We start from the raw sequence: 25,865 nt of genomic DNA on the forward strand, positions 1-25,865 counted from the left end.
ACTTGATCTACTTAGTGCCCTCTATAACCTCTATAACCTCTAGAGGTGTGTAACATGAATCGTGAAACACCCTTTATAAGCTGTATTAATTCTCAATTCAACTTGCACCTGAGAATTTTTTAAATCACAAATGATGGTTGTGTGAAATAAATGAACAGTCCTTTACAGTCATAGGGCAGAAATTCCTTAAAAAAAAAGAAGAAGGTTGGTGGCTCTCTTATTTGTCCCTGTCCTGTGCAAGATACCTTGCCGTCCACTGCCAGTGTATGCTTTTATGTCCTTTCTCGATGTGGCTCTTGCGCCCAGTGTCTCCCTTAGGTGAAGCTACAGTTCTGCCTTCTGGCCCTGGACCGGCGTGTCACCCTTTGCCAGTGGCGCCATTGATTGCAGTATAGAGGCGCGTGTAGTCAACACAGCGCTATGCTGGTCATTGTCGGGTTCCTTGACCTTGGAACCTCTGCTGTCGGCCGAGTAGCTCCTCAGTTGGCCTTATGAGGTTGAGTGCACCCCTACCAGCCCTCTCATCAAGCAACAATACCTGGCAGTTACAGGACGCGTGGCACTCAGCTGCGCTGACCAGTAGGCTATGAAATTGAAATTTGTGGTAAGGTCTTATGGGACCAAATGCTGAGGTCATCGGCCCACAATCTTACTCACAACTTACGCTAAGGACAAGACACACACCCATGCCCGAGGGAGGACTCGAACCTCCGACGGGGGTGAGCAGCGCGGGTCGTGACAAGACGCCCTAGACAGCGCGGCCATCCCGCGCGGCACTCAGTGTGTGGCGGACAGTATCCTCCCTAAGTTATCATATTTTCTCTCTCTGAACTGATGCTGTGACAGTAGCCGTAGATATCGATCTCTTGACAGAGTTCCACTACTACAGCGCCCACAGATTCTGCCGAATCACTCGTCTACGTGAAGAACGTGAACAGCAGCCGCCAGCAGGGCAGACGCGCCATCTCCCTGCGTCGCTGCGGGTCCCACTCCGCCCCCGTGGCTCGCAGGCGACGTCTACGTGCGCGTCGCCTCGGCGGCTGCCGCCCCCGGTGCTTTGTCGCGCTTTCCTTTTTAGGTAGGCTGCAGCGCGGCGCCCAGGTGGGAGTCGTCGTCTGGAGCAGCGGCGGAGGGGGGGATGGGGTGCAGAGGGGAGGGGGGAGGCGGCTGCGTTGCCACGCGGCGACCGGCGGCGCTCGCGTCAGTGCGAGCCCGGCTGCCGAGCTGAGAGGTGGCGTGACGACCGCACGCGCTGCCGCCTGCCCACGTGAGTACACACGCCGCGCACCTGCTGCGTCTGCCCGCCGCAGGCAAAGCTGCTGCAGCGCGGCAACTCCTCTCTCAGCTCGTGCACTGTCGCAAGGAAATGTTGCCATCAATTGACGCGCAACGGCGATTGTTTACCAAACACTGAACGAGGCGCACGGCAATGAGCAGGCGTGAGCCTCTGTCTGACTAACGACAACGATTTACGGCGAATGAAAGAAAACACGTGTGGGGCTCATAAACGAGGTGGAAGAGAGATGTACCTGGAAACTTGTTTGCCACGTGGTGGTCATTGCCGCCCAGCTGTCATCAGGCGGTTGTGTAAAGAGGAGGATCTTGATGCGTACCTTCATTTATTTCTCATTTATTTCTCGTCGTACCTCTCAGAAGTTTCTCATAACATACTTGCGAGATCTGAACCATTTCGTTTCTCTTCTACACTGGTACGCAGTCATCTGCGCTCCTGCGTTTACACGCGTCTAACTTAAAATCATATTTTGCAAGCTAATGGCAGTTGATTTTTGCAATCGGACTGCTTCACCACGAAGGTGATTTAGTGACACCCAAAGAAGCGGGAATTATACTTAAGACCAAACGTCTTGTCAAAAAATGGTGATAGTCACAGCAAGGGATGGGGGTAAACAACTGATATTGTCAAGAAATGAAAAATGATTAACAGTATTTGCTAAGGGAGTTAAGGCGCACTTTCATTGCCACTGAAGTTGAGCGAGCTAATATTATGACGATGAAGTTTGTTTAATCGTACGGCTAGGGCCCCCCGCCGGGCAGGCCGTTCGCTGGGTGCCGGTCTTTCAATTTGACGCCACTTCGGCGACCTGCAGTCGATAAGGATGACGGGATGATGATGACAGTACAACACCCTAGTTCCTGGGCGGAGAAAATTCCCCGACCCAGCCGGGAATCGAACCCGGGCCCAGAGGATTGGCAATCCGTCACGATGAGTACGAAGTAATTCCTGCTTAATGATAAGTAAGTAATAGTTAAATCAATTCGCTGTGGTAAACTTTTAAAGTATCTGGAGCCGGAGTTAGCGAAAAGTTGTACAGATACAGCTAGAACTTTTTATTTCTAATAAAACTGATGCAAATATATTCCACATAACGGTTTGTACACTGCTTATCCTGGTTGTAACAGTACTGAGGAATACATCGGAAGATGGTGCACCGACCATTGATCATTTTTCTGCCATCTACTTTCTAGATTTCTTTTCCTTTAATGTGACAATGGATACTATTCTGGCGCGTAAACTTCTAGAGCCCGGCCCATTTTGAGCTATATATGCTGTAAGAGCAACTCTTGCTTTTTGATAACGAAGAAGTGAATGAGTGAATATTTGAGCCCTACGCCGCCCGACGATCGAGCAGAGGAACGTTTGAACGCTTTGTCGACTTCGTGAAAGTTATAGTAGGGGTGCAGTCAGACGAGACCGTGTCGCATTGGCTTACCACTCGATGCGGACGTGTTCTTTTTGTGTCGTCGCACTCTTCGGAACAAGTGAGGGAACTGGAATGAGTGTAGTGCCCACGACTGGGACCGCGGAATGAGGAGCGCAGCACGCGTCCGGTCGCCGCTCGCGCTGACGTTGAGGCGCTGGGCGCAACGCCCCCGCAGCCGGCGCGACGCCCTCTCTGCGAACGCCGGCGTAAACAAAGGCGCTCCGCGACTCTCGCGTGGGCGGCGGAGGGGACGACGTGCGGTGCCGTCTGTTGTCAGCGGAGTTTCTGTGACGTGGTAACCAATCGCCGGAGACCTGCGAGTGTGCGTATAAAAAAAAAAAATGGTTCAAATGGCTCTGAGCACTATGCGACTTAACTTCTGAGGTCATCAGTCGCCTAGAACTTAGAACTAATTAAACCTAAGGACATCACACACATCCATGCCCTAGGCAGGATTCAAACCTGCGACCGTAGCGGTCACGCGGTTCCAGACTGAAGCGCCTTTAACCGCACGGCCACACCGGCCGGCTGCGTATAAAAGCAACAATATTGACTTTGCGGATAAAACCCCGTGCCGATACAGACGTTTACGGGCGTATCTGTGGATATCCGCAATAATGCTTAATCTGTGGTTAAAAGTTAAAAGGCAGTGTCAATATTACGATTTTGATCAATTTTTGTGATACAAACGATCAATAATACGATGCACTGTTTACATTTGGCTTTTCTGCGCAGGTACACATACCGTATGGTAAAAGTGCAACTACTCATAGAGGTCTAGCGTGACAGCGTAACTAGGTAGATATCTAATGCGGAACTGATATACAATGGGGAAAAAATTAGGTCCAATTCCGGCCACCAGGTGCAAATCTGGCGCTGTCAATGCAAGAAAACCAATTAGAAATTTCCATATGTAATGGTTTAGGAAAGGGACGTGGGAAGAAAAGCTCAAACAATTGGGAAAGGCCTATTGTTAATTTTGTTATTGACAGGTGCTTACACAATTTGATCAATATGAGCACCAGAGATATCGGTGAAATGCTGTACACCGCCAGATTTGCACTTCGTGGCTAAAACTGGAAATAATTTTTTCCAGGGTAAATCGGCTCCGCTTTATCGCATTAGCATATCTACCAGGTTTCACTGCCATACGGTACTTACAAGCCACTCTCTGTTAAGTAGCTGCACTCTAATTATAACCACACCATAGATCTTGCTCCTGTCGTATAGGCAGTTGCCTTACGTCTCAGTCATTCCTTTTTAGTTGTCATTAACGGCTGTCTCTTACTTAATTACCGAAGGTTGCCGTAAAAAGACGAAAAGGCTGCTGAAAACTCCATCCGTTGGAAACTTTGCTCCATGGCCTGACTCCCATTTGTGTATCACATGCGACGTAAGTATAAAATCAGTATATCTACGTTTCTCTTAAATGTATTGACTGGAACTCAACGAAGTACTTATTACAGCGATGAGTGTATCACGTTAAGATGATATAAAATTATGAAGACTTATCATACATTTGATAAGCAAAGTGTATGACAAGCATTTAACAATAGGCAATATAGGACAACATTTAATATTGTTTCATCTGACTTCTCACTGTTGAGGGAAATATTCTGCAGAAAATTTGTTACTATTTATTTCAGTAATTACGACAGAAACTTGTAACTTAAGGGACGTACCAACAATATGACAAATCACTTTGTATTAAAATATCACGATCAGCCTCTTCTTGCTTAGCCTATGGAGTGTAAATTACGAGGTCAGATCTTAGAGGATGAAAATTGAGGCCAGGCGTAAGCCCACCGCCAGAGCTCCAGCGCACTTGGTGTACAACATTTTAATATCCACGGACGTGGATGTCAATAGCAGACTTGGGGATGTGGCTAACATTTTTCTGCTCCGCACAGACCTCTACCCATCACTCTGTTAGGCTTTTCTGTGCTAATCTTGTACCAACTGAAGTCTGCACAATTTGTGGAGAATGTTTATTTGATGCAGCATTAATAGCGACTAAGTAGGTGGAAAAGAAGCGTTAGAGCATATATTGTTTATTGATTTTGTTATCTGAGTACTGTGAAATCTCTAGAAAAGAGCAAATACGAAAGAGATATAAGGGGCAACCAAAAAGTTCCCATTCGAAGGCCATAAAGTCCAGAATCGATATGCCAATTAGGAAAAAGGCCAAGAGCACTAAGGAAATCATCCAGCCGACGCATTTGGTACCCGTTTGGTAATACAAAGTGTTGAAACTTCCTGCAGATCAAAACTGTGTGCCGGACCGAGACTCGAACTCGGGACTTTTGCCTTTCGCGGGCAAGTGCTCTACCAAATGAGCTACCCAAGTACGACTCACGCCCAGTCCTCACAGCTTTACTTCTGCCAGTACCTCGTCTCCTACCTTCCAAAGCTGTGAGGACGGGGCGTGAGTCGTGCTTGGGTAGCTCAGTTGGAAGAGCACTTGCCCGCGAAAGGCAAAGATCCCGAGTTCGAGTCTCGGTCCGGCACACAGTTTTGATATGCCAGGAAGTTTCATATCAGCACACACTCCGCTGCACAGTGAAAATCTCATTCTGGAATACAAAGTGGTCTGCTGCGTGAAGAAATTCGTTACTGCCTCCTACACTGCCCTAAAGGAATCGTCGACCCGACAACGCCTTTTTTAAAGGACCGAAGGCTTGATAATCGCCTGGAGAGAGAACGGGGCTATGGAGCGGATGCTCGAGTGTCTTCCTCTTGAGTTCGCTGGCCTCCCAGACCGACCAGCGTCTTGCCACGCCATTCCAAAAAGGTGATTTTCGATCAACATGCTGCTTCGCACACATTCTTCATTCTCCAATGGATGTCTACCGGCATTTGTCCTTCAGCAGCCAAGAAAAGAACAACAGCACGTTGCTCCTGTTGGGACGCATTTAGTAATAACTTCGCCATAGTGCACCTTTTGGTATTTACTGCACGCGCTTCGGAAGGACACCAATGCTACACTTACCTATTGCTTAAAAGTCGATGCTTATATTCCTTCATTGAAGTCGCGCTACGTTGCACATACGAATACTCTGCGGAAACTTTTTGATCGACCATTATATATACCCAGGTTTGTTATCGTCTTCAGGATATTTTGGCAGGTAGTGACCAAGACTTGCTTTCGCAAAGAGGCACTCGTCAGCAGACACATTTGGTTTCTCTGGATTCACAGAGACTTGTGATAAGGTCATTACTGTTCATTTTATGCAGCAATAACATGTCAGGTGTTCTTACTTATATTCTTAAACTTTCCAAGCGTGATTGTTGTTTATGAGAAAATAAAATAAAAAAGGAAATAAACCCGAAGGAATTCTCCGAATGTGACGGAAATCGATAGATGTAACGTACTTGTGCAACAAACAAATGAAGACAACTTCGCCGGCTGGTGTGGTCGAGCGGGTCTAGGCGCTTCAGTCCGGAACCGCGCGACTGCTACGGTTGCAGGTTCGAATCCTGTCTCGGGCATGGATGTGTGTGATGTCCTTAGGTTGGTTAGGTTTAAGTAGTTCTAAGTTCTAGGGGACTGATGACCTCAGATGTGCTCAGTGCCATTTGAACCATTTGAACCAAGACAACTTTAGGAAAACTGGATGATCTATCCAAGCGAATGAGCTTCACATATTTAGCAAATCAATAAGGCACTGACGCGTTGGTCCACCTCTGACCCGTATGCAAGCAGTTATTTGGCTTAATGTTGATTGACAGAGTTGTTGGATGTCCTCCTGAAGGACATCGTGCCAAATTCTGTCTAATTGGCGCGTTAGATCTTTAAAATGCAGAGCTGGTTGTAGAGCCCACAATGTTCCTAACGTTCTTGAATGGGGAGAGACCTGGCGAACTTGCTGCCCAAGGTAACGTTTGGCAAGCTCGAAGACAAGCAGCAGAAAGTCGGGCGAGCATTATGTTGCTGAAATGTAACCCTAAGATGACTCATTGACTGGAGTGGAATTGCCTTCAGTGATGAATCCCACTTCGAACTGAGTTCCGATGACCAGTGCTACAGGACGGCGATTCAATTGAGACGTCGTTAGTTTTGCATCCTAAAGCGACATCCCCTCTTTCCCAAGACGCTCGTCTGTTCAAATTTAGAAGGGCTATCATTCCTGCAGTGTTTTGGACAGTCGCAGCGGTGTGGGGAGGTATCGGGTATTACTTTAGGTCACGCTAGTGGTTACCGAGGCTACTCTGACGGCAATGGTAAGTCACGAACATACTCCAACTCCATGTGTTATATCTCATGCGACAGTATCGCGCTGCCATTTCTGCAACAAGATAATGCTTGTCCACACATGGCGCATGTCTCTATGAATGTGTGACGATGAGGTACATCCAGCAAGATCCGCATATCTGTCCGTGACAGAAGATGTGTGGGACCAGTCATAACGTCAAAATCGTCTCAGCGTCAGTATCCGGGACCAGTTACAACAGATGTATTCCAGCTAGCCTCAGAAGAGGATAAAACGACTTTATGGAATCCTTTTCAACCGAATCCAGACTAGACGGGGTGCAACATCACACTGATAAGTGGACTCAAGTTCCCAAGTTCTCTGTAAATTGGACTATTTTGTAATCCCTGAAATAACATCACTCAGCTTCTCTACCAGTGAAGTTTCGTCTCGTTTCCCCCTCTCCTTCTGGATGGTTCTCTTTTCTTGTAAGGCAGTGTATTTTGCGTTTGTTACTGTTTCCCGTGATTGATCTCATGTAATGTAATGGAACAGTAGTGGTTAGTTCCGAATATTTATGTACGTTACATTTATTTATTTAGAGGTTCGAATACTATTCCTTGCACCAGCCATTGATTCTCTGAAGATCTTCCTGCGTTCCTGTATAATTTTTTGGCGTTCATATACTTCTGTATACGACGAATTGGTTTCGCATTTCGCCCCTCCATCACCATCACCACCACCACCACCACCCATATTGGTTTCTTCAGATTTCCGCTAGCTTACTCATCCTTTTCCAATGAGCAGAGTAGGACAAAGTATAGGTCCAGTTTCAAATCCCGATCGGTGTGAAACACATTTTTAATCGATCAGGAAATTTCATTTCTTCTGCCATTCCGCTGCAGTATGTTTCATACGGAAATTTTGGATTGGTTTTAGTAAATGTTCAGTGGAATTTGTCTTCTATGTTTTTCATTATCCTCTGATAATTTGCTGCTGTTGTAAAACTCAAGAAAAATTCTTTCCTGCTGTCTGTAGATGGAATAAAAAAGGAATAGTTTTAGCGTACTGCAAGTTTGATAAGCGTGTTGTAACTTCCAGCTAGAAGCGAACACAGACGAGTTTTTCGTTCTTCTCGGAGTTAAAATTATATGAAGAAGCTTTGACTTTGTGTAGGAAAGAAACACGAGTCATAATCTGCAGAGAGAATGGCACGGGCGTACAATTCACAGGGAAGACAATGATTTTTAAGACCTTATGGGTACGTACATTGCGAATTTGAGGACATGCAATCCTTAAAACTAAAAACTTGAGGATTTTACATTCAGTCATTTACATTGAAACTTTTTGTTCCACCCTGTGGGCTACGCATACTAATGCTGCGTTCATATTACTAACTTATGTGACCAGATGTACTGGAACAGACGTAACATTTCCTAGAGTTTCGTGGGACGTATAAACCAACAGTTTGTGACATTTAGTAGCAGCGCTCTCGAACCACGCCTCGGTACAACAACTGCGTCCTGCGCACCTGGAGGAGTAGGGAGTGCGGAAAACGGTTACCCAGGGCAAAGCGCATCCACAAACAGCTGCCCCTTCTAGGGATAAGATTCAGCATTTCCAGTGGACACTTTTCCATTTGCCACCCTAGTTCCGAAATTGAATCAAGCCACTGATACCTCTTCTTGCACTTTAGACAATGGCTTGTTGATCAGTGGTTTAGAGATAGCGCGGAACTCAGGACTGTCTTGTCAACTGGATCTGTTCTCGAGGGAACTATGTAGGCAGGTTGAGGGATCTAGTCTAACGTTGCGGTTGGAAGTGAACGGCGAAGTCGTGGAAAAATCAAGTAGGTTTGTAGAAAACTGAAGCCGCTAATAAATACTTTCCATTTACATTTACGTTGGTTCTTCGCAAGCCACTTTATGGCGTGTAGCGGAGGGTACTTTGCATAGCGGGAAGGATGGCTGTTGGTAAGTCTGCGTGAGAGCTCCAATCTCTGTAATTTTGTCTTCGTGGTTATTTCACGAGACATACACAGGAGGCAGCAATATACTACTTGATTCTTCTACGAAAGAGTACGCTCATGGAATTTTAACGGCAAACTACGCTAGTATGTTCAACTCATCTCTTGCAACGTCTGCCCTTACTGAACTAACTTGTGACGAAACGCCCTGCTGTTCTTTGGATCTTCTCTATTTCCTATTTCAATACTATTTGGAACAGATTCCATTAACAAGAGATTTTCAAGTCTCGGTTGAACGAAGCTTTCGTGAGTTAACTTCTTCGTTGGTGGTCTACACTTCCAGAGGTTTCTTAATAAATCTCAATCTGGAATCTGCCTTCCTTGCGGTCGTTCCAATTTAAACTGTTCCAAACATGTACTGCCAGATGTTTCATGGATGTGATTGCTTCAACTGGTTGTTCTGAAGTCGTGTAATCATATGATAAAGTGTCTTTCCGCCTATTTATTCGCGATGCGTCAGTTTTGTAAATGTTAAGGTTCAACTACCAATCGCTGCAGATCTTCCTGCATTTCGATACAATTTGGTAGCGTTGCAGCAGCATCATCTGCGAAAAGCCTCATGGAATTTGCGACGTTATCCACCCACTCATTTACATGTATTGTGAGAAGTAATGGTACTACAACACTCTCTTGGTGTACGCCCAAGCTTCTTTTACACCCAAAGAGTTCTCTCCGTTAAGAATGACGTGTTATTTGCTAGAACTCTTGAGACGAGTTGTTTTTTCTTCATTAGGCCACTGTACAGAATTGTGTCGAACATCTTCTGGAATTGAAGGGCCGCGGCATCGACCTGGCCGCCGGTATCTATAGCCTTCTGCTCGACCGGAGCATCGTGGGCTTGTTTGCGAACCCCTGGTTGATTCTTACAGAGGAGATTTCTGGTTCCAGTAAGCTCATAATACCCAAGTATAAGATGTAGTCTAAAATTCTGGATCACACTGACGTCAGAGTAACGCGCTTATGCCTAAGTGACCCTGTTCGACGATCCTTCTTGAAAACGGGAATGAGATGCGCATTTATCGGTTCCCTAGGAACACTTCCGTTCATCCAGCGACCTACCGTTGGCTACTGCTGGAAGGGGAGCAAGATCTTTCTGATAGCTTATTCAGAATGGTTTTAGTATCATATCAGTTGTAGTGGCCTTGCCTCTGTTGAAAATTTTGATTTTCTTGCGACAGTTGAAAGGATGACCAGCAGTACGATAACTAGTGTGTCTTCATGGTGTACAGAGAACAGTGCAGTAAAAATTACTACTTTGATAATTCATAATGAGGAACCTAAAATCAACTGAATGTAAGATTGCTGCAGTTTCTCTACTTTATATTACATCAAGTTAAATATAAAAAAACAGTACAGTGATGTTTAACCGTTAATGTCAAAAACACGTGATGTGCAAGTTTCTCCATTCCGTAGAGTAATTGTCCGCAGTGGCTGGAGAATTGTGCGCTTGATGTGGGAATCGTATTATAAATATATAGGGGAAAAGTAACCGCCACATACGTTATCTACCAATTTCTCATTCGAAATTAGAATAATGTAACGTGGAATGTGCAATCACTTTCATTTTCCCATTTCAAATAATTATTAAGAGCGCTCATTTCTTGGGTAAGCAGTAATTACAAACATAGCTTGGAGTGTCTTCACCAATAGATGCAGCATGATTCCAAGCAGACTGCTCAACACCGCTATATTACAATTCTTCGTCTTTACCGACTTCTCAACAGATGTAATATAACAAATCAATGTGTGCATAGTGATTTCAATGCGCTACTGAACTGGTTACTGCAGTCATCATCACAAATGCTGGAAACATCCGGTACCTCCAACGACTCTGGTACTCCCTCCTTACTTCTGGTTCCATTCTTCTTGTTTATGGCTGTTCCTCCGTAAAGCACTCACGTAAAGCTATCCCAATCTTGTTCTTCAACGCAATCTGTTGTTTCATTTCATTCCTCACTTTCTTCTTCATTTCAGCTTCCTGCAGCTGATTTTTCACGGGGGAGCACATCTATTTTCTTTCAGCGCACCATTACCCCAGTCTACCATTACGCGCGCCGGCCGTGTGGCCGAGCGGTTCTAGGCGCTGCAGTCTGGGACTGTGCGACCGCTACGGTCGCAGGTTCGAATCCTGTCTCGGGCATGGATGTGTGTGATGTCCTTAGGTTAGTTTGGTTTAAGTGGTTCTAAGTTCTAGGGAACTGACGATGCTCAGAGCCACCATTACGTGCTAGTGCAATTACATTCTACACGTTAAACTCTTATATTTAGAAACTAAATACCTGCAGTGACGCAATGAATTACCATTTTAATAACATCTTCTGGTAAAATTAAGCAGTGTGCTGTGTGGCTAGGGCCTCCCGTCGGGTCGACCGTTCGCCCGGTGCAAGTCTTTCGAGTTGACGCCACTTTAGCGACTTGCGTGTCGATAGGGATGAAATGATAAGGACAACACAAAACCCAGTCCCTGAGCGGAGAAAATCTCCGACCCAGCCGGGAATCTAACCCTGGCCAGTAGGTATGGCATTCCGTCGCACTGACCAATTAAGCTACCAGGGGCGGACGGTCAAAATTAATCATTATAAACTGTAATCTTACCTTCTTACTTTCTGTCTGCTGAAAATAACAAGAAACTTACCTGTTTACTTGCATCGCAGTCACGCCGGCCTGTGTGGCCGTGCGGTTCTAGCCGCTTCAGTCTGAAACCGCGTGACGCTACGGTCGCAGGTTCGAATCCTGCCTCGGGCATTGATGTGTGTGAAGTCCTTGGGTTAGTTAGGTTTGAGTAGTTCTAAGTTCTGGGGGACTGATGACCACAGATGATAAGACCCATAGTGCTCAGAGCCATTTGAACCATTTTTGCCTCGCAGTCACACATCTCAAATGGCACCTGTGATCCTATTAGTATTTGTTACTTACGTGACTCAGAAAAAAGCGGCAGTAGTTCCAAACTTGGAATATATTGAATGTATATGATTACCCGCTGTGCACAATTACAACTCTCATTTATACAGTGTGATTTAGCTGCCTCTCCCACTGGGTTTTACGCAAGCTGCAACACCTTCAAAACCACAAATGAATTTTTCCTATTCTCTCAAACACTACATGCAAACTATTAGTCCTACAGAAAAAATGAACAGGATCTTTTTGTAGGAAAAGTAGTGTGGTTAAATTTTGCATAGGAATACGTTTTTACTGGAGACCACAGTTCTCGTGTTATTAAAAAAAAACGCGTTTGAAGGTCACTTTTGTATGTTTTTCTTAAATAATTAGAAAACTACAGCCTCTGTGGAAAACGTATCCCAGTTCAAAATTTAACTACATTAAATTCCCTACGAAAAAGCTCGTGTTCATTTTTTTTTGTCTAGGATTAATAGATTGCATCGAGCGAGTGAGAGAATATGAAAATCTTGTGTGTGGTATCTGAAGGCACTGTGGGTTGCATAAAACACAGCGGTAGGGGCAGCTGACTCACCCTGTACGTAGATCGGTCTCGAAGTGAATGAGCTGAAGACTGAGTATCTGGTGATGAGCATGAGCAACATATATTCAAGAGACTTGCCCCATCCATTGGCAGTCGCAACCCCATGTTACAGAAGGGTTATAATTAATGATCTAGAGGCGGTCTTTACTGGACACTCGTGTGAGACAGAAGAAATGTGGATCCAAGCCACAAACCGATTGTACTCACTCAGCCTTTATGATCGTGCAGTCTCTTAAGAAGTTTCAGACATCAGCTGATCCAACCCGTAGGGTTTTATGGTTGCGAAACTTGTAATGTCCCGAAAAAAAAGAGAAATTATCTTTTCCCTTACGAGTGGAGAGTCCTAAGGAATGTCTATGGTCCAGTAAAACATGACATCGCTGGTGAATGGAAGATACGGCATAACTGTGAGGCTGGATGTGATGTAGAACAGACTAAATAATGTAGGCCTGATGAGAATCAAACGACTTGTATACACTGGTCTTGTCACTCGAAAGGATCAACGTCGATGCCCTTTCAAATCAGGCGATTTTAATCCCCGCGGAAGAAGACCAATAGGCAGATCAAAGAAAAGGTAGAGGTATGGAATCCATGTGAACTTATTGCTGATCGACGTAAAGGATGATTGGCAAGAGAAAGAAGGAAACGGAATCTAGCAGATTCTGAAGGTACTGTGGGTTGCATAAAACAAAGCGGTAGGGGCAGCTGACTCACCCTGTACATAGATCGGTCTCGAATTGAATGAGCTGAAGACTGAGTATCTGGTGATGAGTATGAGCAACATCTATTCAAGAGACCTGCTCCATCCATGGGCAGTCGCAACCCCATGTTACTAGGTTAGGTTAGGAACACTCAAGTGGCCGAAATGGTGTCCAATTGAAACTACGCGCGGTCCAGTGGACTTTATCGCGTATAGAGCGTAAGTGAATGGCTTTTACTTTTCGAATACGTCTCGTGTGCCGGTTCGATGTGCTGCGCCTAATCACCTCTACCAGGCAACGACTGTGGCACCATTGGGGCAGGTGTGCGGTGCGGCCTGCGGCTGTGGCCGGCGCGGCATTGAACTTTGTCGCGCAGCCCCGCAGCCGTGTGGCGTGGCGCGGCGCGCGCTCCGGGAGCCGTTTATCATAAACATCGCCCCTCAATGGCCCATTGTTCGCCGCGCTTCCTCCTCGCTTTTCTTTTTACCGACATCGCCAGCGTCGTCCCTTTCAGCCGAGATCAACTATTCCACTGAGGTCATCCCATCTCCCATCGGTGGAATTCCTTACAACTTTTTGAATACGCTACTCGGTTACAAATTATTGCGGGATATCGTTAGGTTGCATTTTTACCGACGCGGAATATGCATTCGAGGAAAATGAAAAGAATATATTGCCGTGTAGCAGTGATTCCACATGAATGAAATTTTATGCACGGATCTTAAAGGATGCCCACTGTAATTGATCGTAAACACAGGGCAATACAAAGGCTGTTTAGAGACTCTCGTGGATAACAATTAAAGTATCTTGTGTAGTCCGCTGAAGCTTAAGTGTAGTCCTTCATTCGTGCATGGAACCTATCATTCGGTTATTAGTCGGGCGGGGCGATGCGGTGGTGGAGCAGGTGCCTGGAAATGGAACCGTCATGCGGGCGAACCACAGTTTTTTCTTTCCTTTTCAGTCTGTCTTTAACATGGCCTTTACCACTCAATGAAGCGAAAATTAGCCAGAAACGACACACGGTTCGGATTCCACGATAAACTATAGGACCCGCTTTCAGGTAGGATTACTAGATTAGGTTAGGAACACTCAAGTGGCCGAAATGGTGTCCAATTGAAGGACTTGCCCCAGGCCTTTAGTATTAAGAAATTATAATTACTGTTATTACTATTATTCAGACCGCCTCAGTACCCAAATGGACCGCCGGCATTGTACCCCACAGGCGACAGCGTGTTCGGTCAGAGGGATGGCTGCCGTCTGTGATTAAAAAAAGAAAGAAATAACCGCATGACATGGTCAACGATGAGCTTGGAGGGGTTTCAGGTGACGTCCGCCCAAACTAAATGTTTCCAAGATTTAAAAAAAAATAGTTAAAAAAAGGCTGCCTTCGGTGCGGAAGTACCCAGATTCGATTCGTAATAATGCCTCAGATTTTTTTCTGAGGTATGGAGGTCTGCTACGGGACTCACTCTGCCCTTATGATGCCAAATGGGGATCTCCTTGAATAAAGAGGCAAGAGCATCATCAGGATTGATCTACTGCCGCCGGCCGCGGTGGCGCTGCAGTCTGGAACCGCGCGACCGCTACGGTCGCAGGTTCGAATCCTGCCTCGGGCATGGATGTGTGTGATGTCCTTAGGTTAGGTTTAAGTAGTTCTAAGTTCTAGGGGACTGATGATTTAAGATGTTAAGTCCCATAGTGCTCAGAGCCGTTTGAGCCATTTGATCTACTGCCAATGACGGCTGGGGGGATTGCTGACATGCTAATCACATGTCTCACGATCGCAGATCGCTCCTCGCGCTGTAGGCAGCAGTCGATGATTCGGGGCAGGTCTAAGGCCTAATCAGAGTACGGTGGTCGTTACTGCTGCATGCTACATATGAAGATATAGCTCCACGCTACTTTGCTGTTGCAAAGTATACCGAGGTGACAAAAGTCATGCGGTACCTCCTAATATGGTGTTGGACCTCCTTTGCTCGGCGTAGCGCAGCACCTCGACATGGCATGGACTCAACAAGTCGTTGGAAGGCCCCTGCAGGAGCTATGATGTCTCTATAGCCATCCATAACTGCAAAAGGGTTGTCGGTGCCGGATATTATGCACGAACTGACCTCTCGATTATCTACCACAAACGTTAGATGGGATTCAAGTCGGGCGATCTGGGTGGCCATACCATTAGATCGAATTTTCCACAATTTTATTCAAACTAATCGCTAGCAATTGCGGCCCGGTGTCTTGGAGCACTGTCATCCACCAAAATTGCATCGTTTTCTGGGAAAATGAAGTCCATGAATGGCTGCAAATGATTTCCAAGTAGCCGAACGTAACTATTTCCAATCAATTATCATTTCAGTCGGACCAGACGACCCCGTCCATTCCATTTAAATACAGTCCACACTATTCTGGAGCCACCACTAGCTCGCGCAGTGCCTTGTTGACAACTAGGGTCCAAGGCTACGTGGGCTCTGTTTCACAAGCGACCTCTACCGTCATCTCTTCCCAACTAAAATAGTGTCTTGTCTGAGCAGGCCGCGGTTTGACAGGCATCTAGGGTCCAACCGATATGGTCATTAGCCCACCAGAGATGCTGCAGGCGACATCGTGCTGTTAGGAAAGGCACTCGCGTCGGTCGACTGCTGCCATAGCCTATTAACGCCGGACTTTGTTGCACTGTCCTAACGGATACGTTCGTCGTATGTCTCACATCGATTTCTGCGCCTATTTCACCCAGGTTGCTTGTTTGTTAGCACTGGCAACTCTATGCTAACGCCGTTGCTCTCAGTCATTAAGGGAAGACAGTCACTCACTGCGTTGTCCATGGTGCGAGGCAGTGCCTGAAATCTGGTATTATCGACACACTCTTGAGACTGTAGATCTCGGAATTTGGAATTCCCTAACAATTTCCGAAATGGGATGTCCCATGCGTCTAGGTTCGGGTATCATTCCGCTTTCAAAGTCTGTTAATTTCCGTCGCGCGCCCATAATCATGTCGGAAAACTTCTGAAATGAATCACCTGGGAACAAATGACAGCTCCACGAATGCACTGCCCTTTTATACCTTTTGCACGCGATACTACCGAAAGGTTGTTTCATATTTTCTCTTTCTAGTCATCTGCGTTCTCACTCGTTTGATGCGACCCGCTACTAATTCGTCTTCTGTGCTAACCCCTTCGTCTGAGAGTAGCGGTTGCAACCTACGTCCTCAATTATTTGTTGTATGTATTGTAATATCTGTCTTCCTGTACAGTTTTTAGAATTATATATTAATACCTTCAGCTGCTAATGGGCGTTGATATATATCAACGGGGACAGGTGAAAATGTGTGCCCCGACTGGGACCCGAACACGGTATCTCCTGCTCACATGGCAGACGCTCTATCCATCTGCGCAGCCGAGGGCACAGAGGATAGTGCGAATGCAGGGACTATCTCGTGCACGCCTCCCGCGAGACCCACATTCTCACCTTATATGCCCACACACTACATTTGTATTGTCCCTACCCTACACACTCATTACTCGTGGAAGACATCCTTACCAAGTCCCATAAGAGTCCGGGTAATATGTGTGCATCCGCACAGAAGAAGTAGGTCATGGCCGGCATTGCCATAACTATATACATATATGGATATGGTGCCTGTTCTTTCGGACAGGTCCGATGAACAGATACCATATCCATATAAGTATATGTACAGTTTTTAGCATGATGTATCTTACAAGTTATTCCCTGTTCTCTTAAATTTATTTCCTTGTGATTACTGATAAAAATAAAATATGTTATTTTTATTAAATAATTACGATTGAGTATTTGATAATTAACATTTCCATTTGATAACAGATGTATAACTTAAGCAAAAGGTAAGAAAAAATTACTGGAGACTAGTCTTTTTTTTTTCATTAGTCCTGTACCGATGTCGCATGACATGTTTTAGACTACGTCGATAAAAACTTAACTCAGCTGTTATTATTACTATTGTTATTATTATTATTATTATTAATTGTTACAAAGAGTAGGCACTCCCCTGACCGAATACGCTCAACTACCATCCCGGCTAGGTTGTGGCGGGTATCGAACCCGCGACCCACGACCCAGGACCTCTGCAGTAATAGGCATAGATAGCACCTATAGACTGCGGGCTCTCTCTCTGCGCCAGCGCCTCGGCCGTGTGGCGGGGCCACGCCTGTGCCGTACGCCTGTAATCCCCGCGCCGCCATTGTCAGCGCCAGCGCAATACGGGCGGCGTGTTTACGGCTTCGTGTGAAACGAGCTGCTTAACACCTCTGTCGAGACTTCCCTAAAAAGGCCGACAGGGGAGTCTCGGCGCTTTACAGGCTCTCTGAAATATTAAAGAATATGACTCGAGTCCCACAGAGAAGATGTGCTGTCCTAAAAGAGGCTGGAAGCATTTATGTTGAATGGAATAGTCTGTTTTATGGCAGAGAGAGCATTTTAAACATCGTCGTTGGCTAACGTGGCAGTCACTGGCCACTCTTTCGACGGAGAGAATTGTTCCGTGGGCAGAGTTCTAATGATCTGATAGGGACTAACATCCCAAACCAACACGCGAGAGGTAGGGAGTTAATACCCCTACCACCATATTTTGGTTTTGAATTTTGTCCCTATATCTCCTCTGGGAAATATCGGAATATCGGAGTGTTTCCTTTAGCTAGACCGAGGATTATTTTCTTTTCCATTCTTGCTCAGCTGACCAGAATCGTCACCAATAACTTCCACTGTGACGAGTTGTTATGTGTAACACCTATTTTAATAATTTCATCATGTAGAGTTGTAGACGAACAGATTAATATAATATGTATGTTCATGGTGACAGACTGTCTGAAAACTTATCTTTATTTCACACCTGGTATCGGTCTCATTACATCACCAAGGTGTTAATACACTGATGGAAAAAATCGCAGCACCAAGAGCGACTTCTGCTACATAACCGAAGGCTGGGAGGCGTGTTTCTACATCTGAAAAATGATGTGAATTCAAATTTCGCGGCAGTCGCCTAAGAATGGCGCCACTATGAAGTTGAAAATGAGGCTTACTTTAAATACACGTGAACCGTGAATTTAACTTTCAGAATCTTTTCTCAAAGAATTTACTTTATTGACTAGCAGTTCATCAAGAACATTAACAAATTTAATCACAATAAGTGAGCGTTGCCAGGGAGTAACTGATGAAAATGAAATTATCTTTAACAAATGGGAATTTTATTCATAAAAGCTTTTCAAAACAGATTTATAATTTATAAGCACAAAAGCACCCTCGAAATATCAAGTTACAATTTAATTTAGAGGCAGAAAGAACAATATTGACAGTACGAGCCTTCGGGCTGAGAAGCTTGCCGCTCCCTTTCAACACGGCCGTAGTCACGAGCTCTCACAACAACCTCTGAAAGACTACACTGGTGCAATCTACAACACACCAGATTACTTTAAACTAAAAATTTTAACAACTCACACAAACACATTAACTATGCACCCCGTAAGAGGGATGGAAATGGTACAAATACTGACACTAAGAAATTATTTGCCACCGAAAGTGCAATTTGTTTTTAAAAGGACTCTTACGGTGGAAGGGTATCAACTTTATAAAAATGACCATTTAAATAAAACCCATGAAATTCAGACTTACACAAAAAGTACAACATGCTCTACATTACACATATACCGCCTCACAAGATGATAGGCAAGATAAAAACATATTTCAGGAATTCGGCCTTTACACCTTAATTCTATAAATCCGTTAACACCGAATCCGACAAGCATGACAGAGGCAGCTATTAACGTACGCAGACCGACAGACAGACACTAACTGCCTAACAAATGCGGACGGGAGACAGATGAGCATGCTGGGGACGAGAGACTGACCAAGAAAACAAGTAGAATTTAACAAGTAAATAAAACATGTCACGAATCACTGAACTTCTAATACTCTGCGATGCCTGGCAAAGACCTGGCGCAGCACCCCAAAAACGCTCTCCCGAACCGTCTGCTGCCAGCCGCTTCAACGGACGGAGAAAGGCGCGCCGATCTCCCGTCTCACTGCGTTTCAGCTCGCGCCGGCCAGACCGATTTCGTGGGTTGACTCCTGTTGCTCTCGTGTCGGCCGCGGGCCACTGAACTCACGTGGCGACCTCACATGCGCCGACGCTCACGACGGGAAGTCATCCTGTGTCCCAGTGCGCGACCGACCAACCGATCGATCCAATCGCCAATGACCATTGCCCTGAACAACTCGAGCAGACTGGCGGCCTGACACATTCCAGCACTCCGGACGACAGACAGACACTAACTGCCGCTCAAACGCGAACGAGAGACAGATCAGCAGCTCGTGACGCGAGACTGACCCAGACTCACTCCGACTGACAGACTGACCCCCTGCCGAGCTCATAGCGCCCCTTAAATGCACGTGAACAAGCAACTTTTCCCCTTTCACAGCAGAGGGAGACACCAAAGCTGCGATTGCCACAGCGGCGCCACCGCCAGAAACGGAGGGCGACTGCTTTACACTACGCGCTGCGGCGCACTCTTCAAAACAGTAAATTTTACCACGGCTCAACACGTTGTAACTTTCGTGGCAGTTAATTACCTTTGAGACTGGACGTGGTGAGTTGATGATAGTCAGGAATGTCTTTAAGGCAGCAAAGACACCATTGCCAGCACCTCGCTGAGTTTGAATGCGGTCTGTAATAGAACTATGAGAAGCCGGAAGTTATTTCTGCGATACTGCAGGAAGACTTGGCAGGAGTATAGCCACTGTACTCGTACATGATCGCTGGCAGCGGTAGTCACGAGAATGTACGATCGCAACAAGACTGGCCTCCGGACGCCCAAATGGCACTACTGAGAGGGAAGACCATCATGTTCGGGGCTGCATCGTACTGCATGGTTCAAATGGCTCTGAGCACTATGGGACTTACCATCTGAGGTCATCAGTCCCCTAGAACTTAGAACTACTTAAAAATAACTAACCTAAGGACATCACACACATCCATGTCCGAGGCAGGATTCGAACCTGCGATCGTTGCGGTCGCACGGTTCCAGACTGAAGCGCCTAGAACCGCTTCGTACTGCATCTGCAGCAGCAATTAGAGCAGCAGTTCGCACCGCAGTGACACAAAGAACTGTTACAAATCGGTAACTTCAAGGACAGATCTGAGCCAGATGCCCTGTAATGTGCATTCCACTGACCCCAAACCACCGCTATTTGCGTCTTCAATGGTATCGAGCGAGAGCTCATTGAAAGGCATAGTGAACGTCTGTTGCGTTTTGTGATGAAAGCTGGTTCTACCTCGGTACCGATGAGGCCGTGTGGTGATTAGGAAGAGTACAGTTGAGGGCCTCCAACCAACCTGTCTGCATGCTAGATACACTGGACGTAAATGTCGAGTTATAGTCCGGGGCGCGATTTTGTATGACAGCATGAGCCCGCTCGTTGTTGTCCCTTGCACGCCGATTGCAAATTTGCACGTCAGTCTGGTGATTTGACCAATTGTGTTGCCCTTCATGAACGGCATTCCGGGGTTGCTTTCGAGCAGGATTAACCTCGCCCACATACCGCCATTGTAACCCAATATTCTCTAGGATGTCGACATGTTGCCTTCGCCTGCTCGATCACCAGATCTGTTTTGAATCGAGCACACATGGGACGTCATCGGGCGCAACTCCAGCATCATCCACAAGCAGCATTAACCGTCCTTGTGTTGACCGAAGAAACGCAACAGACGTGAAAATCCATCCCACAAACTGACATTTGGCACCTATACAACTCAATGCAGGCACGTTTGCGTGTTTGCATTCACGATTCTGGCGGTTACACCAGTTATTAACGTACCAGCATTCCAAATTTGCAATGGCTTATTCGCGCTTACATTAACCTGTGAGTTTGCAGTGTTAATCACATAAATAAGTTACCTAGACAAATGTGTTTCCGAAATTTCATTTCTCTACATTAATTATTTTTCTGGTGCTGCGATTTTTTTCCCTCGGTGTTTCATAAGTAAAGGACAACTCAAAGAGAAATGTTCCATCTAATGTTACGGATATCATTGACTGAACTGGTTATTCTATATAGTAAACATCTGGCATTTGCGGGAGATTGCAACTGTACGTTACGAATTATCATAACGGACTTTTGAGTTCTGTTCCCGTGGTTACAGTAAATAATGAAGAATTAAATTAGGGTCTGCCTTCTTGCAGCCGGCCGGAGTGGCCGAGCGGTTCTAGGCGCTACAGTCTGGAACCGCGCGACCGCTACGGTCGCAGGTTCGAATCCTGCCTCGGGCATGGATATGTGTGATGTCCTTAGGTTAGTTAGGTTTAAGTAGTTCTAAGTTCTAGGGGACCGATGACCTCAGAAGTTAAGTCCCATAGTGCTCAGAGCATTTTTTTTTTTTTTACCTTCTTGCAAGAACACAATTTTTTTTTTTTAAATTCAGACGTTTGTCTTCTACCGCAGCTTTTTCTTTTACTGTTTCTGAAATATATACATGTAACGGGCGATCAAAAAATTTCCGTTCTAAGTCTATACCAGTCCCTTGACTACATGTCGGTGCCTATATACCCGCGTATACACTGAAGCAACGCCCTCAAACGTAAACTATTTGGGGCCCCTTCTACAGGTTTTGTGCAATTTAGCAGTATGTTGACATCACATTTTGTTGTTGTTTGGATTACATTTTGTGCTTCACCTTTCCTTTAAGTTGTGTGTGCCCTAAACCTATCATAACATCCCTGTATTGCGGATGATATGTTCTTTTAATGTAAAGTTGTGGCTGCTTTCTACTGGAACCCATAGAGCACACGTGATGTAAATATAAGGTAAAGCACGTGTGTATTCCAAACATAACAAAATCTTGTGACAACATATTCTCAACTTATACAAAATTTGTATGTATACATTTTAGATACACTAAAGGAAAAGCAAAACACACCGAAGATATCACAACTGCGGTGAAGAATGTTTGGATGTGAAACAAAAAAAAAGTGTGTAGCTTATGAAAGTCTGATACAACTGCAAAACTGAAAATCAGAGTATCCCATAAAATCACTAGTACTGATGCTAAAGTGCTCAAGTTGATCACATTAGCGCACCGCGTTTTACGAGTCGCCGTGGACAACGCTTAAACATTACCTCTGTCGCACAGTGAAGTTTATCGTCATACTCTCAAACGAATGACTGGATACTCTAGTGACAACTTCAGCGTTAAAAACCGTGCTGTCTACCAAGCATAAAAGTCATTGCCCCAGCTGCAGTCATGGACTGTGCGACGGGTCCCGTGGAGGTTCGAGTCCTCCCTCGGGCATGGGTGTGTGTGTTTGTCCTTAGGATAATTTAGGTTAAGTAGTGTGTAAGATCAAGGACTGATGACCTTAGCAGTTAAATCCCATAACATTTCACACACATTTGAACATTTTCATTGCCCCAGCCTTTACCCTAGATACGTTATGCTCAAGTTGGTGTAACTTCTTTGACCGTCTGTGTGTTTGGGTAGTCCGAAGGCAGATTTTGGGTTGAGTGCCGTGTAGTTTACTTATGCGCCTTGCCGTGGCCTAGAAGGGCTCTATAACGTCAGTGATTCCCTTAATGTTTGTGGATGGACAATTAAAACGATTGCCCCGCAGTGGAAAACACAGAGTATCGATATCACGGAGCTGCTGGATACCTTTCACACAAACAAAACTGAACGAGACTGTGGAGGGACCGAGTTCTCGTTCTGGAGGTTCGAGGATCCAATCTCAACCTAAACATTCAGATTTCCGTTTGCTTTGGTTTCCTTAAACCGTTTAAGGCGAATACTAGGTTCATCCCTTTCCACCTTAGTCCTGTTCAACCATGTGCTTCGTCGCCGATGTCCTCGTCGTCCACGGCGCGTTAAACCCTAATCCCATTTTATTGCCGTTGGTTGTGCTAAAGATCACACCGACCGACAGAGAGCTATGCCAGTAGCAACTGCGATCTAAGTGAAGATTATTTTCACTTTTAAGGGCCTGAGCAAGCGAGCTCTGTTTAACAATTAGCAAGAGGAACTGCGCACGACATGTGTGTGTGGGGAAAAAAACCAGTCAGTAGTCAGTGAGCACGGGTTGCGTCCGGCTGCTGCTCGTGTGCCCCATTACGGGTTTGGCGTCAGCGTGCGCTGATTCACTAAAGGATACTCGGGCAACTGCCTAGCGACGCTGGTCCACATGGGAACCGGTTCCTGTGTCACACTTAATCGGCTGGAACTCCTCCTGGCGGCTCGTGTGGGGTTACGAACATCGCTGGAGCCCCGGTGTCCGTGCGGTAGCTGCTACTGGCTCCGTGTACATCCCAGCGGAAACAGTCATTTATTTTGTTGTGTTTCCCAGTAAGATTAGAACTACAAGATTCCCTCTGTTATCTCACCAGTCTGTCTTCACAAGTTCTGCTCACATGAAACATAACATAAACAAAAATATGTCACAATTAGAATTACAGTTCTAAGATGATTAGTACTAATCTCAAGAAAAAATTAAAAAGAATTAATAATTATTACTATGACACTCTTAAAACGGTATGGGAGATTAGAGGAAATCTCTCTATCCAGGTTGAGGTATGACGAAGGTGTTAACAGTTGTTGTTGTTGTTGTTGTTGTTGTTGTTGTGGTCTCCAGTCCTGAGACTGGTTTGATGCAGCCCTCCATGCTACTCTATCCTGAGCAAGATTCTTCATCTCTCAGTACCTACTGCAACCACATCCTTCTGAATCTGTTTAGTGTATTCATCTCTTGGTCTCCCTCTACGATTTTTACTCTCCGCACTGCCCTCCAATACTAAATTGGTGATCCCTTGGTGCTTCAGAATATGCCCTACTAACCGATCCCTTCTTCTAGTCGAGTTGTGCCACAAATTTTTTTTCTCTCCAATTCTATTCAGTACTTCCTCATTAGTTATGTGATCTACCCGTCTAATCTTCAGCATTCTTCTGTAGCACCACATTTCGAAAGCTTCTATTCTCTTCTTGTCTAAACTATTTATCGTCCATGCTTCACTTCCATACATAGCTACACTCCATACAAATACTTTCAGAAACGACTTCCTGACACTTAAATCTATACCCGATGTTAACAAATTTCTCTTCTTCAGAAAGGCTTTCCTTGCCATTGCCAGTCTACATTTTATATCCTCTCTACTTCGACCATCATCAATTATTTTGCTCCCCAAATAGCAAACCTCATTTAATACTTTAAGCGTCTCATTTCCTAATCTAATTCCCGCAGCATCACCCGATTTAATTCGACTACAATCCATTATCCTCGTTTTGCTTTCGTTGATGTTCATTTTATATCCTCCTTTGAAGACACTGTCCATTCCGATCAGCTGCTCTTCCAGGTCCTTTGCTGTCTCTGACACAATTACAATGTCATCGACGAACTTCAAAGTTTTTATTTCTTCTCCATGGATTTTAATTCCCAATCCAAATTTTTCTTTTGTTTTCTTTACCGCTTGTTCAGATTGAATAACATCGGGGAGAGGCTACAACCCGGTCTCACTCCCTTCCCAACCACTGCTTCCCTTTCATGTCCCTCGACTTTTATAACTGCCATCTGGTTTCTCTACAAATTGTAAATAGCCTTCCGATCCCTGTATTTTACTCCTGTCACCTTCAGAATTTGAAAGAGAGTATTCCAGTCAATATTGTCAAAAGCTTTCTCTAAGTCTACAAATGCTAGAAACGTAGATTTGTCTTTTCTTAATCTATTTTCTAAGATAAGTCGTAGGATCAGTATTGTTTCACGTGTTCCAACATTTTTACCGGATCTAAACTGATCTTCCCCGAAGTCGGCTTCTACGAGTGTTAACAGTAGTCTTATGTAAAGGGAAAATGTTATTACAAAAAATTTTGGGGTGGGAGTGGGGAGCAGGAGAAGGATGAGAGGAAATAGGAACTGAAAGTGAAAAGGAGGAGATGAGAAGAGACAGGGGGCAGGTGGAGATGGAGAGAAAGGGGGAGGAGAAAATAGGCACAAGAAAGGGGAGGAAGCGATGGAGAGAGAGAGGGAGGAAAAGAAGGGGCAGGAGGCGATGGAGAGGGAAGGAAGAAAGAAGATGGACAGAGAACTATGGAAGGAGAAGATGGACACTGAGAGAGGGAAGGAGGAGGAGACTGACAAAGAGAAGCGGAGGAGGAGGTGGACTGAGACAGGGGTAGGGGGAAGAGAGAGAAAGAGGATTAGGACCTATATGCAATTCCTAAACATGTTAGAGACGTGTGCTTTCTGTTTTTTTTCTTTTCTATTGAACCAGGCTGAGCCACAGCGATGGTCTGACCTCACACCTAAATCGGTCACCGCAGATGGACGTAGCACCATCCTGACGACAAACAAATACATATCGACGGCACTCCAGCAGCTAATCAGTGATCAGCTCCATGTGATGGGAACATTAATGCTAAGACGACTCAGAAAGAACTGGCATGTAAGAATCTGAGCATCGAGGTCACTCGAATTTGAAATGTTAAAACTAATATCATCCACGTCATCTCTGGTACCCCGGAATAAATACCACATAAGCTGAAGGGTGCTCTATCTAGAATGACAGCAAACAGTACAGACGGATAAATACTAGATATGGTACGGTTCGGAACTCCGCGTCGCTTGCTTAAGATATTGTAAAATCAATACCATAGTCAAGAAAATTCCTTAAGATGGAGGAAATAATCTGGAATAGGTCTAATTGAATATAACAAGGTTATCTTTGTTGTGAAAATCTGAGATA

General features: G+C 45.3%; 1 protein-coding gene across 1 annotated transcript in view; it reads left to right on the forward strand.

Moving 5' to 3' along the window:
• Positions 1-1,213: 1,213 nt before the first annotated feature.
• The window catches only part of LOC124718985, a 1,052,919-nt gene continuing 1,028,267 nt past the window's right edge, over positions 1,214-25,865 (forward strand). The window contains exon 1 of the mRNA XM_047244688.1: positions 1,214-1,267. The gene's annotated coding sequence lies outside the window, so the exon portion shown is untranslated. The remainder of the gene's footprint in view (positions 1,268-25,865) is intronic.

The sequence above is a fragment of the Schistocerca piceifrons genome, chromosome 1 (assembly GCF_021461385.2).
Source record: "Schistocerca piceifrons isolate TAMUIC-IGC-003096 chromosome 1, iqSchPice1.1, whole genome shotgun sequence".
NCBI classification, from domain to species: domain Eukaryota; kingdom Metazoa; phylum Arthropoda; class Insecta; order Orthoptera; family Acrididae; genus Schistocerca; species Schistocerca piceifrons.